General features: G+C 43.4%; 1 protein-coding gene across 3 annotated transcripts in view; it reads right to left on the bottom strand.

Moving 5' to 3' along the window:
• The window catches only part of LOC135033722 (CUB and sushi domain-containing protein 2-like), a 1,450,369-nt gene that overhangs the window by 659,148 nt on the left and 776,878 nt on the right, over window positions 1-14,343 (bottom strand). The window lies entirely within an intron of this gene.

The following is a 14,343-nucleotide window of genomic DNA, read 5'->3' as shown; positions in this document are numbered from 1 at the left end:
ACATTCGCAAACGAACGTGTTAGAGGTATGATCTATTGATGTTAGGAATATGTGAGCATTCAAATCCCGTAGCCATTATGGAATAATCAAAACCAATGGGCTTATGCATCTGTCCTGTGGCGACGTGTCCGAGTAGTGAAGGGTGCCACTTCCCATGCTTAGAGTCCCGGGTGCGATTCCCAAAGTGTGAGTGCATGTTAATTTTTTCCTGACACTGTATACATTTTTTATTTTTCTATCTATTGTACTATACCTTCACATGCAACAGAAGTGCCCAGGAGCGTATCTAAAATACACAGCGGCTTTGGGGATAAGCGAGCTCTATGCACAGTAAGGTACACATACAATACTGGAGCAGGCCAGACTCTATTGAAATGGCTACCACCCATGACCCCTTGCCTCGTGTAGCCCTCAGCTATGGAGCGAGCAATGTCATAGATTTTGCAAGTTACAGGGCAATGCTGAAGGAGCATCTCAATCCCCTAGCTAAAATACACAGGGGTGATAGGGATAAGTGAGTGAGCTCTATGCACATTACAATACACCAGACTCGATCGCATAGCAAGTTGACAAAATGGCTGCTGCCCATGAACCCTTGCCTTGTGGAAGCCCTCATCTATGGAGCAAGCGACGGCACAGATTTTGCAGGCTACAGGGCAATGCTGAAGGAGCATCTGAATTCCCTAGCTAAAATACACAGATACGATAAAAATAAGTGAGCTCTATGCACCGTACGATACACTGGACTCGACCACATAGCAAACTGACAAATGGCTGCCACCCATGTCCCCCCGCCTCGTGGCAGCCCTCAGCTATGGAGCGAGTGACGGCATAGGTTTTGCAGGCTACAGGGCAATGCAATGTTTGTGTATGCCGTTACAGAACTGATGAAGCCGCTGAATCCGGAGGGAGGCGGGGAAACGCGTTAACCACTCATTCTTACTGCTATACTGCTGCCCGGAGGTTTTTACAGAAAAACCATACACTCCATTTAGATGCGACTGGAATCCTTCACCGTCTATATGATCCTCCAGAGATGACTGCGCAATAAAAGGTTGAGAGCACCAGCAGCTGGGAGGACATTTCGGGTGAAGGTACCCCCGCACAGGAGTGGTGAGACCGCATTGCATTAAACGTCTGGCCAGACACAATTTCAGTGTGAGCATCGGCTCAATCACAGGTTGCATCCATTTACAGCATATTTTACTGCACCTGAAGTGAGAAATTTATATTTGACCATCACCATCTTTCTCATCAAAAATGACTGGTATTTTAACTCACGGGAAAAACCTTTGAGCGCACTACTCAGTCTGAGTGATTATCAGATATATTATAATATATTTTAATTATTTTAGCAGATATTGCCCAAATATATTGAACAGATAGGAAGCAATTTGTTACAATTTATGTTATGTTTGGTATATGCATACATCAATTATTGTAAAAATGTACTGACCGGCCGGTGGTGTAAATTGCACAGTTCGTTGAATATATATATATTTTTATTTATATATGTGTTTTAATAAATAGATTTGTTATTAATTCTAATCTATATGCGCTGCAATTCTTCTTCTTTGCTCGTTACAGAACTTGGACGCTCATATTGCAGAACACGGTACATACAGTACTTTTACGTCAATGAACTACATTATTGCTTTTACACATTAGTTGCGTCTGTATACATTTGCTTTATCTGCACGATTTGGATGCTCACATAGAGTAACACGGCAATGGATAAGTGTTTTAACACGTTCGTTTGCGTCTGTTTAAACTTTTTTTATTGATTCTCTGCCTGGCCATTGGTTTGTGTGTACAGTATACAGTACATTAACATTACAATCATCACTGACCATTTTCCAGAGTTTGTAAATCAATCCGCCGCTATTTGCTCTAAAGTACTGGATTAGTGGAGCATTATCTACCCAGTGGTGGAGATGTGTATTGCATGCTGAGTATGTAGTCGTTCCTCAACGTGCCTGTCCTTACTAAGTTATCGCCTAGGTGCGACTAAACCTCTTTTTAGGTGGAGAAACAGCAAAGATAACTGAGGCTCCATCTGTAGACTTCTTTCTGATTGCCATATACACCCACCCCCCCTAGAATCTTAGTGCTGTTCAGTGTTTTATATAAGATGTGTACGAATTTTTAATGTTTTTCTTAGTTGTACTGTAAGTAACATGAATTCGACACAGATTGAATGTGGGGAGCAACAGACTGTAAGACATCAAAGCAGCAAGCTTGGGAGGTTTTTGTCACATAGAAGCATATAACGTGATAGCAGATAAGAACCACCTTGCCTGTCTAGTCTGCCCTAAACACATGTACATGCATACATACCCTAGGTTAATTTTTTTTTACCTACCAGTCCATTTTTGGATTGTGTGAGGGATCCCACCAAGCTTTGAGTGTATATACAAACTCCACATAGTTAGAACCATGGTGGGAATCAAACCCATAACCTCAGTGCAGTAAGGCAGTAAAGCTAACCATTACACCATATATGCTGCACTACTGTCGTCAACATAAATAAAGATGTTAGGTCCTTAACCACTATTGGCTAGTGGAAATTTTAACTCTATTTTTGTAAGGTTGAGTTTGAGGTTGTGAAGTGATATATCCAAGATGAAATGGCAGAAAGGCATTCAACATGGCCCAACACAGATGGAGAGGTATCTGGAGATGATAGGCGAACCTGAGTATCATCCACATACCAAAGATACTGAAATCTGAAAGAGCAGATTCATTTTCCAAGAGAAGTGGTATAGATAGTGAAAAGCAGAGAACTTAGGACTGATCCAGAGAAGGGAAAACTGAAAGACCGATTTGATAAGTAGAATGAGAACAAGAATAGGACCTAGGGGTTGTGGCATTTGTATGAGAAGAAAGTAGACAACAGTGTTAATGCAGCAGAGTGATCCAGAAGAATAAAAAGTGAGTAATGTCTTTTACACTTAGCAGTGATCAAATCATTCATCACTTGAGTCAGTGCAGTCTTTGTGGCGTATTCTGAATGAAGGCCAGTCTGACATGGGACCAATAGATTGTGTGAGGCATGAAAGTGTGTGAGGTCAGTGAAGGAAAGTTTCTCAAGCAGCTTAGAGGAGCAAGGGGGCTAAGGGAAGGGACAGTATTTATGAGAGCATTTGGGTCAGAATTCTGTTTTGTTTTTGTTTTTTCAGAATAGGAGTAATAACTGTATGGTTGAATGTTATTATATAGACTGCAGTAACACCATTGGACAGATTCATTACAAAGCAACATTTCATCAGAACCTCATGTGTTCTGCAAATTCCGACCACTACAGTACAGAAACCTTGCGTCATCTTACTTGCATCTCTCTGGAGTGTGAGCTAATACAAGCAAGATCTCCCTTGCTGGTGAATTAACCGAGAGGGTTCCGTCAGAACTCTGCTGCTAATTGAATTCCATACCGTGAATCTCATCTATTGCTGGTGATCACTTGCTAGGGTATGAAATCTGACTTTTCTGACTTTGATACCTCATTTAGAGTGGTCCGCAATTCTGTGGTTCACTCGTAATTTTACTATAACTGTTTATGATCTAACATTTATATTTTAAATGAAGATAATAATGCTACTCTGAGATTAATATAATAGTGACTTATAAAAAGAATATCCAGTGTCCCCTTGCTCTCATGAGGTGCGTATATCTGGAACTGCAGTGGAGGACAAGTAGATTAGGAAACAGTACTGCCCTGCAGTTTTGCAGTATGTAAATGTGTACACAAGACATGTAAGTATATAGCTGAATCGAGTAATGCTTACAAATAAAAGCACTGTAAAACAAAGCAACATTTTATGATTGAAAGTTGTACTTACAATACATCCATCTTTAAATTTAAATTTAGAACAAGTGCTTCATTAATTATTTGTGTGTGTATTCATATATAATCACACTTAGGATACCCAGTAGCTGCAGATTTTCTACCAAGTCTGCTGTGTGTGTGCCTGTGAATCTGAGTGCTCACTCATCGCACCATAGAGAATCTAGGACACTGGATTATACATTGGGTCATCAGAACCTGTGTGCCCACTGTGCACTAGACGACCAGCAGCGAATACTGGAACTACTGTATCATTGGAGAGGATGAGACGCGCTGAGGAAGGAGGAGGACAGGCGCTGAGAGGAGGAAGCGACGCGGAAACTGGAACTGGAAGTTGACGCATGTGGTGCACTTGCACGTGTGGGAGAGTGGTGCCGCCTGCCTGAGGGATCAGAACCTACTACTGCTGCTGCCAGTAGGTGCTTCACAAGGGGGCCAGAGATTGCTGCTGCGGCTATCAGGGGAGCGTGATGGAGGGGCCCAAAGACTGCTGCCGTTGCTGCTGCTGCAATATGGAAAAAGATCAGGGGGCGCACAAGGACAGATAAGTATACGTTTTTTCTGTCCTTCTGTATCTTCTCTTGTCCTTGATTATAGTGTTTTATCAATTACTGTTCTGTTGAATATTGCTTCTCTTCACAGCTAAGCTATAGTTCTGTATTGTATTGCATAGATTGTGTCCTTTACTATATTTTATTTGTTCTTAATTTGTACTTAATTTATCCTTTAATTGACCTTTATTTATTTATTGTCCTATATATAGTTGTCCACCCTTTTCCCCCCACAAAAAAGTAACAGGGAGTTAGCACTAATTAAAAATCGGGGTGGCTGCGATAGAGAATCTCATTCAGTGCGTGTCGTCCATGATGTATCCGCACCTGGCACAACAGTCTGAGTGTGGGTACATCTGTATGAGATGTGAGTGAACGGCCGCCCCGGAAGCCCAGGTAACTGATCTAGAGCAGACCGTTACGCGACCGAGGAGTATTCACAATCTCGAGCAAAGTTTAGATAGAACGGTGGAGGAGTCGCAGGGGGGATCACCGGTAGACGAGGATGATCAGGTAGACCGCTGGGTCATGGTTAGAAGGAAGAAGAGGGTAGGGGGAGACAGGACACCTCCGATCTGCCAAACCCCAATAAATTTGCCCGATTGGACGAAGATTCTGAGGATGGCAGTGAGGAAATTATGGAACCGGAGGATACCGTTCCCTCTAGCAACCAGAGGAGCGGTCCCTCCGGTACAGATGGGAAAAAAGTTAGTGAGGTACCTAGTCAGATTGTGGTGGTAGGGGATTCTATTATCAGGAGGACAGACAGAGCAATCTGCTACCGGGACCGTGATCGCCGTACAGTCTGTTGTCTTCTGGGCTCGGGTACGGCACATCGCAGACCGGGTAGATAGATTGTTGGGAGGGGCTGGTAAAGATCTGGCGGTCTTGGTGCATGTTGGCACCAATGACAAAGTTAGTGGTAGGTGGGAAGTCCTTAAGAAAGACTATACGAAATTAGGCAAGAAACTTAAGGCAAGGACATCTATGGTAATATTCTCCGAAATATTACCAGTGCCACGCGCAAGCCCAGGAAGGCAGAGAGAGATTAGGGAGGTAAATGTGCGGCTTAAAGACTGGTGTAGGAAGGAAGGGTTTGTGTTCTTGGAACACTGGGCGGACTTCTCAGTCAGGCGCCATCTTTTTTGTTGTGATGCATTGCACCTGAATGAGGAGGGGGCTGTGGGGGCAGGATGGTTAGAAGGTTGGTGGAGCTTTTAAACTAGGAGCCTGGGGGAAGGGTTTAGCTAGAAGCTACAGGTCAAACAGTGAGAACAGTAAGGATGGGGGTGGTGAACAATTTGGAGGTGGAGAAGTGGGGAGTGAAAGATCAGCCGGCAAGGGTATTTGCATGGGTATTGACACCAGAAATACTGACACAGGTATTGCCCAAGATATTCCCAATTTATCACCTAATGACGAATATGGATCAACAATACAGTATATAGAAAATTATGTACAAAGCATAAGGGAGGATACTAACATCAGTTTAAAAAGTCTTAATAGGTCAAATAGAGATAGTAGTGAGGAAAGCTGTTTTAAGTATGATGGGGTGGAAAGGGATGGAGGAGATTAACAGTCGGTAAGGGTAAGTATAGAAGGGCACTTGTAAAGATAGATAAGAACAAACGGGCAAGGGAGATGCTAAGCTAAAATGTTTGCTTGCAAACGCAAGAAGCCTATCAAGTAAAATGGGGGAATTGGAATGGCATGTATCTAAATCTCAGTATGATATTCTAGGTATTACGGAAACATGGTGGGACGACTCTCACGACTGGGTTGCAATTCTGGAGGAATATTCTCTTTTCAGGAGGGATAGGGCTACCAAAAGGGGAGGAGGGGTATGTCTCTTTGTTAAACCATCTCTAAAACTAAACTTAATAGATGGTATTTATGAGGGGACTGGGGATAACGTGGAGTCACTATGGGTTGAGATCACAAGTGGGGGCACAGAAGCAAAGAAACTAGTCATTGGCACGTGCTACAAGCAACCGGATATTAGCATAAATGATGAGGAACAACTCTTACTGCAAATTAAAAAAGCTGCGGGAATGGGGGACATCCTAGTTTTAGGGGATTTCAATTATACGGATATAAATTGGAGTGATGATTCATGTGTACAAACTAGGAGAAGCAGGTTCTTAAATACATTAAAGGATCAATACTTGATTCAATTAGTCGAGGACCCAACTAGAGGTAAAACTATTCTGGACCTAGTTATTACCAATAATGTTGACATTATACCAAACACTAAAGTTGGGGAGACCTTGGGAAACAGTGACCACTATATGATACATTTGACATCAGTTTCAAAAAACATAGCTATAAGGAAACAACTAAAACATTTAACTTTAGAAAAGTTAACTTCAATAGGCTGAGACAGGCACTAAATGACATTGACTGGGAAGTTTTGTTTCATGGTAAAGACACAACGGAAATGTGGGTAGCTTTTAAAGGGTTGCTTGACAGCAATATTCACAAATTCATTCCCATGAGCAGTAAACGCAGGAGTACTAAACACAAGCCAATGTGGCTTAATAAGGAGGTCAAAGAAGCAATGGCTACAAATAAGCGTGTTTTCAAAACATTTAAATCTAATAAAGGGGAGGAGTCATTCCAGCATTATAAGGAATGCAATAAAAAATGCAAAAAAGTAATGAGCAGCTAAAATTGTAAACGAAAAACAAATCTCTATAGAGAGTAAAACCAATCCTAATAAGTTTTATAAATAAATAAACAGTAAAAGGTTAAAGAAGGAGAATGTGGGCCCACTAAAAGATGAATTGGGAGCCTTGATAAACGATGATAAAATAAAAGCTGAAATACTGAACAAATTTTTTCTTCAGTATTCACCAGGGAGGATCAGACGGTGAGAGTAATGCATAACGCTGGTGAGGGTATTGACTCTTGGCTTGATGCTTGTTTAAGCGAGGAAGTAGTCATGGAGAGACTAAAGGGGGGTACAGGCGGGAAAGATGTGTGCTGAGCGATCTTAACACAGATCGCTCAGCACATATCTCTCTCCTCGCTCAGCACAAGGCGATGTGCTGAGCGAGGAGGGGGACGGACGGGGGGCCGCTCACTTCACACAATGGTGAATTGAGCGACCCGCTAGATTGAGCCTGCATGCAGGCTCAATCTAGCACCAGCGATAGCGATGCGTGGCTATCGCTGGGGGGCATACACACGGCAGATCCGTGCTTAAAATCTAAGCAATCTAGTCAGATTGCTTAGATTTTAAAAACGGATCTCTCGATGTGTACCCCCCTTAAGCAACATAAAGATTAATAAATCACCAGGCCCAGGTGGTTTTCATCCGAGGGTTATTATGGAGCTTAGGTCACAGCTAGCAAAACCCCTATACATGATTTTCCAAAGTTCAATTACATCAGGAATGGTGCCAAAGGATTGGCGCATAGCTGAGGTAGTGCCGTTATTTAAAAAGGGAACTAAAAATAATCCTGGTAACTATAGACCAGTTAGTTTAACCTCTATAGTGGGTAAAATATTGGAAGGTATTTTGAGGGATAGCTTACAACATTATCTGCAGGTTAATAAGATTATTAGCAAACGTCAGCATGGGTTTGTAAGGGACAGATCATGTCAAACTAACTTAATCAGCTTCTACAAGGAAGTGAGCACGAATCTTGACCAGGGTATAGCAGTGGATGTGGTGTATTTAGATTTTGTAAAAGCATTCGATACAGTGCCTCACAGGAGACTGATCATCAACTTAAGGGAACTTTACCTAAAATATACTATTTGCACATGGATAGGTAATTGGCTGGATAACAGAGTACAACGAGTAGTGGTCAATGGGATGTTCTCCAGCTGGGCACCAGTAGTCAGTGTAATACCATAAGGGTCCGTACTTGGCCCGCTACTGTTCAATATATTTATCAATGATCTAGCATAGTATCAATCTTTGCAGATGATACTAAACTGTGTAAGGTAATTAATTCAGAAAGCGATGTGGAGTCTCTACAGAATGACTTATTAAACTTGAAACCTGGGCATGGGGAATGAGGTTCAATATAGAAAAATGCTAAGTTATGCATTTTGGGACAAAAACCACACATGCATCCTACACTCTAAATGTGGAAAATATAGGGGTAACCGTGGTGGAAAAAGATTTGGGGGTACTCATAGATAATAGGCTTAGTAACAGTACACAATGTCAAAATGCAGCAAAAAAGGAGAATAAAGTGCTTGCATGCATAAAACGGGGCATTGAGACAAGGGACGAGGATGTAATCCTGCAACTGTACAAATCATTGGTACGTCCATACCTTGAATATTGTGTTCAATTTTGGGCACCATATTATAAAAAAGATATCGGGGAACTACAAAGGGTTCAAAGTCGAGCTACTAAATTGATTAAAGGGTTAGAGACACTGGAGTACGAGGAAAGGCTTACTAGGTTAAATATGTATACACTAGAAAAGAGGCGTCTAAGAGGAGACATTATTGATATATTCAAATATGTAAAGGGTCATTACAAGGAGCTAGCAGGGGATTTGTTCATTAATAGAACTCTGTATAGTACACGTGGGCACTCAATGAGGCTAGAGGAGAGAAAATTCCGTACACAACATAGGAAGGGGTTCTTCACGGTAAGGGCAATAAAGATTTGGAACTCCCTGCTGCAGAAGGTAATAATGGCAGACTCTGTAAATGCATTGGACAAATTTCTAACTGGAAAACGTATCCAGGGTTATAGCATTTAGCAGAGTGACATTAATATCTGGGAGTGGTAGAATCATAGTTTTCAATTGGTCTTAAACCATTACTTCATTATAATATGAACAGCTTAACACAGAATGCAGGTTGAACCCGATGGGCATTTTGCATCTTTTCAACCTCACTAACTATGTAACTATGTAACTACTGTATATATAATATATACACAAAATTTAATTTTAGAACAAAGAGAATGTCTCCCTTCTGTGAAGTAAAATCTTCTGCACTAAACCTGCAAAACACAAGTTATCTTATCAAGAGAACAAACTTTTAATACAAGCTCATAATTAGTCTGCTTAATTAAGAAGATGAAACATTGGCAGCAGTTTTTGTATTAAAGCTTTGGTGAAGCGATAAGATGTGGACAGGATTACTGAAGTGTTTACCCATATACCATAAAAAAATATATCAGAGCTTTTGATTTTCCTACCAAGGCCCCCTTCCACCCATTACCCCCTCCCATTATTTGGTGATTGAAGAGAGCAGATTCAATCTCTCTGAAGAATTCATTTGAACATCACTACAGCATGTCTGGATCCTGCAATCAGAAAATTAACAGCAGATTTTTTTTCCTATTAAAATTCTGCTTTGTATTCCCAATGACAAAATTATTATTTATTTATTTATTTGCTTCTTCTCTAAGCCTAAAGGGAGATATAGGAAAACAGCAATAATGACAATTTAAAAATGCATTGGCTGCTGTAGTGATAATAATAATAATAATAATAATAATAATAATAATAATAATAATAAAAAATAGGCTGCCTCAGTATAATTTGTATGTATGAAACAAACTAAATGGAGTTTAAATATTTTTTAATACAATCCTCCTTATCATTGATTTGCTTAGAATTTTAATTCAGCTGGAAGACCTCTGCTCCTGGTTGCAGTAGAATGGGGCAGGGTGGGGAAGTTTAAGGAATTAAAAAGCTGGGAAGTATTATATGAAATGGGTTCAGTATGATTTACTGCAGCATGGGATGCCGAATGTTAGTATACCGACATCGGCATCCCGAGCAGTAGAATGTCGGCAGGGGGAGCGAGCACAATGAAGCCCCTTGCGGGCGCACTGCACTCGCCACGCCGCAGGCTTGGTGGTGACCTGAGCTTGCCACAGGTTCTTTTCTCCCTCTATGGAGGTCGTGGACACCCATAGAGGGGGAATCACCTACCTAGCTGGTATACCAACGGTGGTATGGTACCCCCATTGGGATCCTGGCATCAGTATTGTGACAGCTGGGATCCCAACGAGCGGTATGCTAACCAAAGGCGTATCTATAATGGGTGCAGTGTGTGTGGTGCACACGGGCCCCTGGGTACAGAGGGGGCCCACATCGCACACACTGCACCCATTTCTTCTATATACTTACCTTTCTGGTGTCCGGGTGTGGGCCCCCTCCTCTCCCGAGTACTGTAGCCGGCAGCCGCAGCAGCGCTCTGACTGAGCACTAGAGACATTTTTTCGGAGACTTGCGCATGCGCTGTAGAGTCTCTAGTGCTCAGACATAGCACTAACAGCGCTGCTTCCTGCAATGGGACGGGAGAGAAGGGAGCCTACACCTGGAGACTTCACATGGGTCCCCTCCTCTCTAGATATGCCCCTGATGCTAACCGCATACCATATGAATGAATGCCTTCATCTAGACTATAGACAACAAGTATAGAGGTCACCAGCAGGGCTGTAACTACCAGAGTGGCTTCTCCCATTGCAGTCACCCACAAACTTTAACTACTGGGAGGCAAGTGTGGCAGGAAAGCAAATCATTCCAACACCAGCCTTACCATTTGCTCCAAGCTACTTGCTCTGGGTTCCGTCACAGAGTCCCTGTAAAGCTGTGTCCCAGAAGTGCAGCAAACATTATATCATTACGTTGCAAAGCAGCTGAGTAGGTGTTTTCGTTAGTCAAGTCCTTGACTTCTATAGGGGTTCCAGGAGCCCTAGGTATGGTCCTGGTCATCGGTGTCATCTGAGTAATTATGGCAACTAATGTAGTGGTATGAATGGATACCAGGGATGATATTAGGAGGACCTACACCACACTAAACCAAAATCATACAAATAAAATCTGAAATGTCTATTTGTTCAGAAAAGCTTTACTAATAGTGGAGTCATGTAACAGTTTAAGCAGATCAAATAAGTTGCTATAAACCAATATTATTTAACAATGACCTAGGGCACTGTGCTTGAGACTAGAAACGTCCGTGATTTATACCAGGCAGGATATCCTATGATACGCTCTATGAAGAATCTTTTCAAACATTTTGTAATATGTGTTCATAGTACTTAATAATCAGAAAACAGCTGGGAGATATCTAAAGTACACTAATGATATACTAGTTAATTTTTCAAATGCTTTCATACATAATTCCTCAATATTTCATATTTCTACATTTACCATCTATTTAAAAACACATAAACCCCAAAACTTCACATTTAGGGCCTAATTCAGACTTGATCATAGCCACACGGCTATGATCAGCCACCCTGACATGCGGGGGGACGCCCAGCACAGGGCTAGTCCGCCCCGAATGTCAGGCCCTGCCCCCGCCGCACAGGTCAAAAGCGTCGCATAGCGGCGATGCTTTTGTTCTTGAAGAGTAGCTCCCTACCAGCGCAGCTCCTGCACGCTGACAGGGAGTTACCCGTCGCTCTCCCTGCCGCAGCGGCTGCATGTGACATCACGAAGCTGCCGCGGCCCGCCCTCTGCATGGTCCGGGCATGCCTGCGTTGCCCAGACCGCGCCCCCAAAATGGCAGCCCAATGCCGCCGGCCCACACTCTCCCGCCCAGCGAACGCCTCTGCCTGTCAATCAGGCAGAGGCGATCACTGGGCAGAGATGCCAATCGCATCTCTGGCATGCACCGGCGCACTGCTGTGCATGCGCAGTTCAGACCTGATCGCCCGCTGTGCGAAAACGCATAGCAGCGATCAGGTCTGAAGTAGCCCCTTAATCTCTCTCTCTCTCGATCGACCTGGTAGAGTAATCTTATCTTAGAAAAGTCACATTACCATTACCATGACTAAGATCAGGCAATACTGATGTTACAAATGTAAACCTGCCATGCATTGCACAGGGATATGCAACAGAGAGACGTGTTATGTTCTACTCTGGCAGAATAAGGGTTTAAAATACATCTGCTTCAATAGATTAGTTGATCTCATTACCATAACTCCTGTGTTTTTAGCCACTGAAATACTTAATCTCACACAACATCCCATGTTCATCCTGGATCCATCTTTGCTGCTGAATTGAGCTAATGAAAATAAATAAATGTAATGCTGCATGCATTCCTCTGATTACACTCGGGATAAACACACGTTTCTCATTAGACGTCTACATTTTTCATTAACAAATATGTCAGATTTCACTGACTTCCTGTCAAGCTAACTAATTTACAATAAACCTCATGATTTTGACCATCAGAAAGTAATATATGTGTTCACCCACATCTCTCTGATTAAAAGAATCACCTTTCTTGGCTTATTTTTCATCCAATCTCATAAAATAGCATGGATACCCTCATAAAAGGATTAGAGATTTATTTGAAGCCATTTTTTCCCGTTTCCTCTTGCTGCTTTATCTTCCTATCTATGATTTGCCTAGCTAGCAAAATGTGGTCTCCTCACATTCACCGCACAACCTGTTTGACTGTACAGGAGAAGTCTGTAGCCCAATCATACCATGTATTTCATTAACTATTTGCTTTGCACTAGTGATGAGCGGGTTCGGTTCCTCGGAATCCGAACCCCCCCGAACTTCACCCTTTTTACACGGGTCCGAGGCAGACTCGGATCCTCCCGCCTTGCTCGGTTAACCCGAGCGCGCCCGAACGTCATCATCCCGCTGTCGGATTCTCGCGAGATTCGGATTCTATATAAGGAGCCGCGCGTCGCCGCCATTTTTCACTCGTGCATTGGAAATGATAGTGAGAGGACGTGGCTGGCGTCCTCTTACTTTGTTTCAGGGGGCTGCAGTGCAAATATCTTTATTCTGGGGACCATCAGTATTATAGGAGGAGTACAGTGCAGAGTTTTGCTGACCAGTGACCACCAGTATTATACGTTGTCTGCCTGAAAAATGCTCCATATCTGTGCTCAGTGTGCTGCATATATCTGTGCTCACACTGCTTTATTGTGGGGACTGGGGACGAGCAGTATTATATAGGAGGAGTACAGTGCAGAGTTTTGCTGACCAGTGACCACCAGTATACGTTGTCTGCCTGAAAAACGTTCCATATCTGTGCTCAGTGTGCTGCATATATCTGTGCTCCCAATGCTTTACTGTGGGGACTGGGGACCAGCAGTATTATATAGGAGGAGTACAGTGCAGAGTTTTGCTGACCAGTGACCACCAGTATTATACGTTCTCTCCTCTGCCTGAAAAACGCTCCATATTTGTGCTCAGTGTGCTGCATATATCTGTGCTCACACTGCTTTATTGTGGGCAGTACCGGATCTTGCCACGGGCAAGCAGTACTTTTGCCCGGGGCGCCGCCTTCCGGAGGGCCGCCCTCCGGAGGGCGCCGCACCATGGCAAGATCTGCCACTGTGCCCTCTGCAGTGCCCCCCGCTGTGCCCGCCGCTGGTCCCCCGCTTTGAAGGGAACCAGACGCTAAGCGTCTAGTTTCCCTTCATGGAGAGGACTGTGCTGTGCGGTGCGCGATGACGTCATCGCGCACCGCACAGCAAAGGTCCTCTCCATGAAGGGAAACTAGACGAAGCGTCTAGTTTCCCTTCATGGAGAGGACCTTTGCTGTGCGGTGCACGATGACGTCATCGCGCACCGCACAGCATAGTGGCAGAGACACTAGGGGTCATAATTGACCTCTAGTGTCTATGCTGTGCTATGGGAGAGACGTAATGACGTCTCTCCCATAGATCCGAGGACAGACACAACCATCCGAGTCCAGGAGAAGAGCGGCGCCGGCGGAGGAGGAGGTCTGGAATCAGGAGCGGGGATTGTAAGTATACTTTTATTTATTATTATTATTTTTTTCAGCTGCGCTACAGGGGGCACAAATGGGGGCGTAACTGACCACGCCCCCATATGAAGCCACACCCCAATTTTTGCCCGGGGCGCCACAAGGGCAAGATCCGGCCCTGATTGTGGGGACTGGGGACCAGCAGTATTATATAGGAGGAGTACAGTGCAGAGTTTTGCTGACCAGTGACCACCAGTATTACACGTTCTCTCCTCTGCCTGAAAA

The sequence above is a fragment of the Pseudophryne corroboree genome, chromosome 2, assembly GCF_028390025.1.
Source record: "Pseudophryne corroboree isolate aPseCor3 chromosome 2, aPseCor3.hap2, whole genome shotgun sequence".
Taxonomy (NCBI): Eukaryota; Metazoa; Chordata; class Amphibia; order Anura; family Myobatrachidae; genus Pseudophryne; species Pseudophryne corroboree.
Note: the sequence above shows the minus strand (reverse complement) of the source record. Positions and strands in the feature narration are given on the sequence as shown.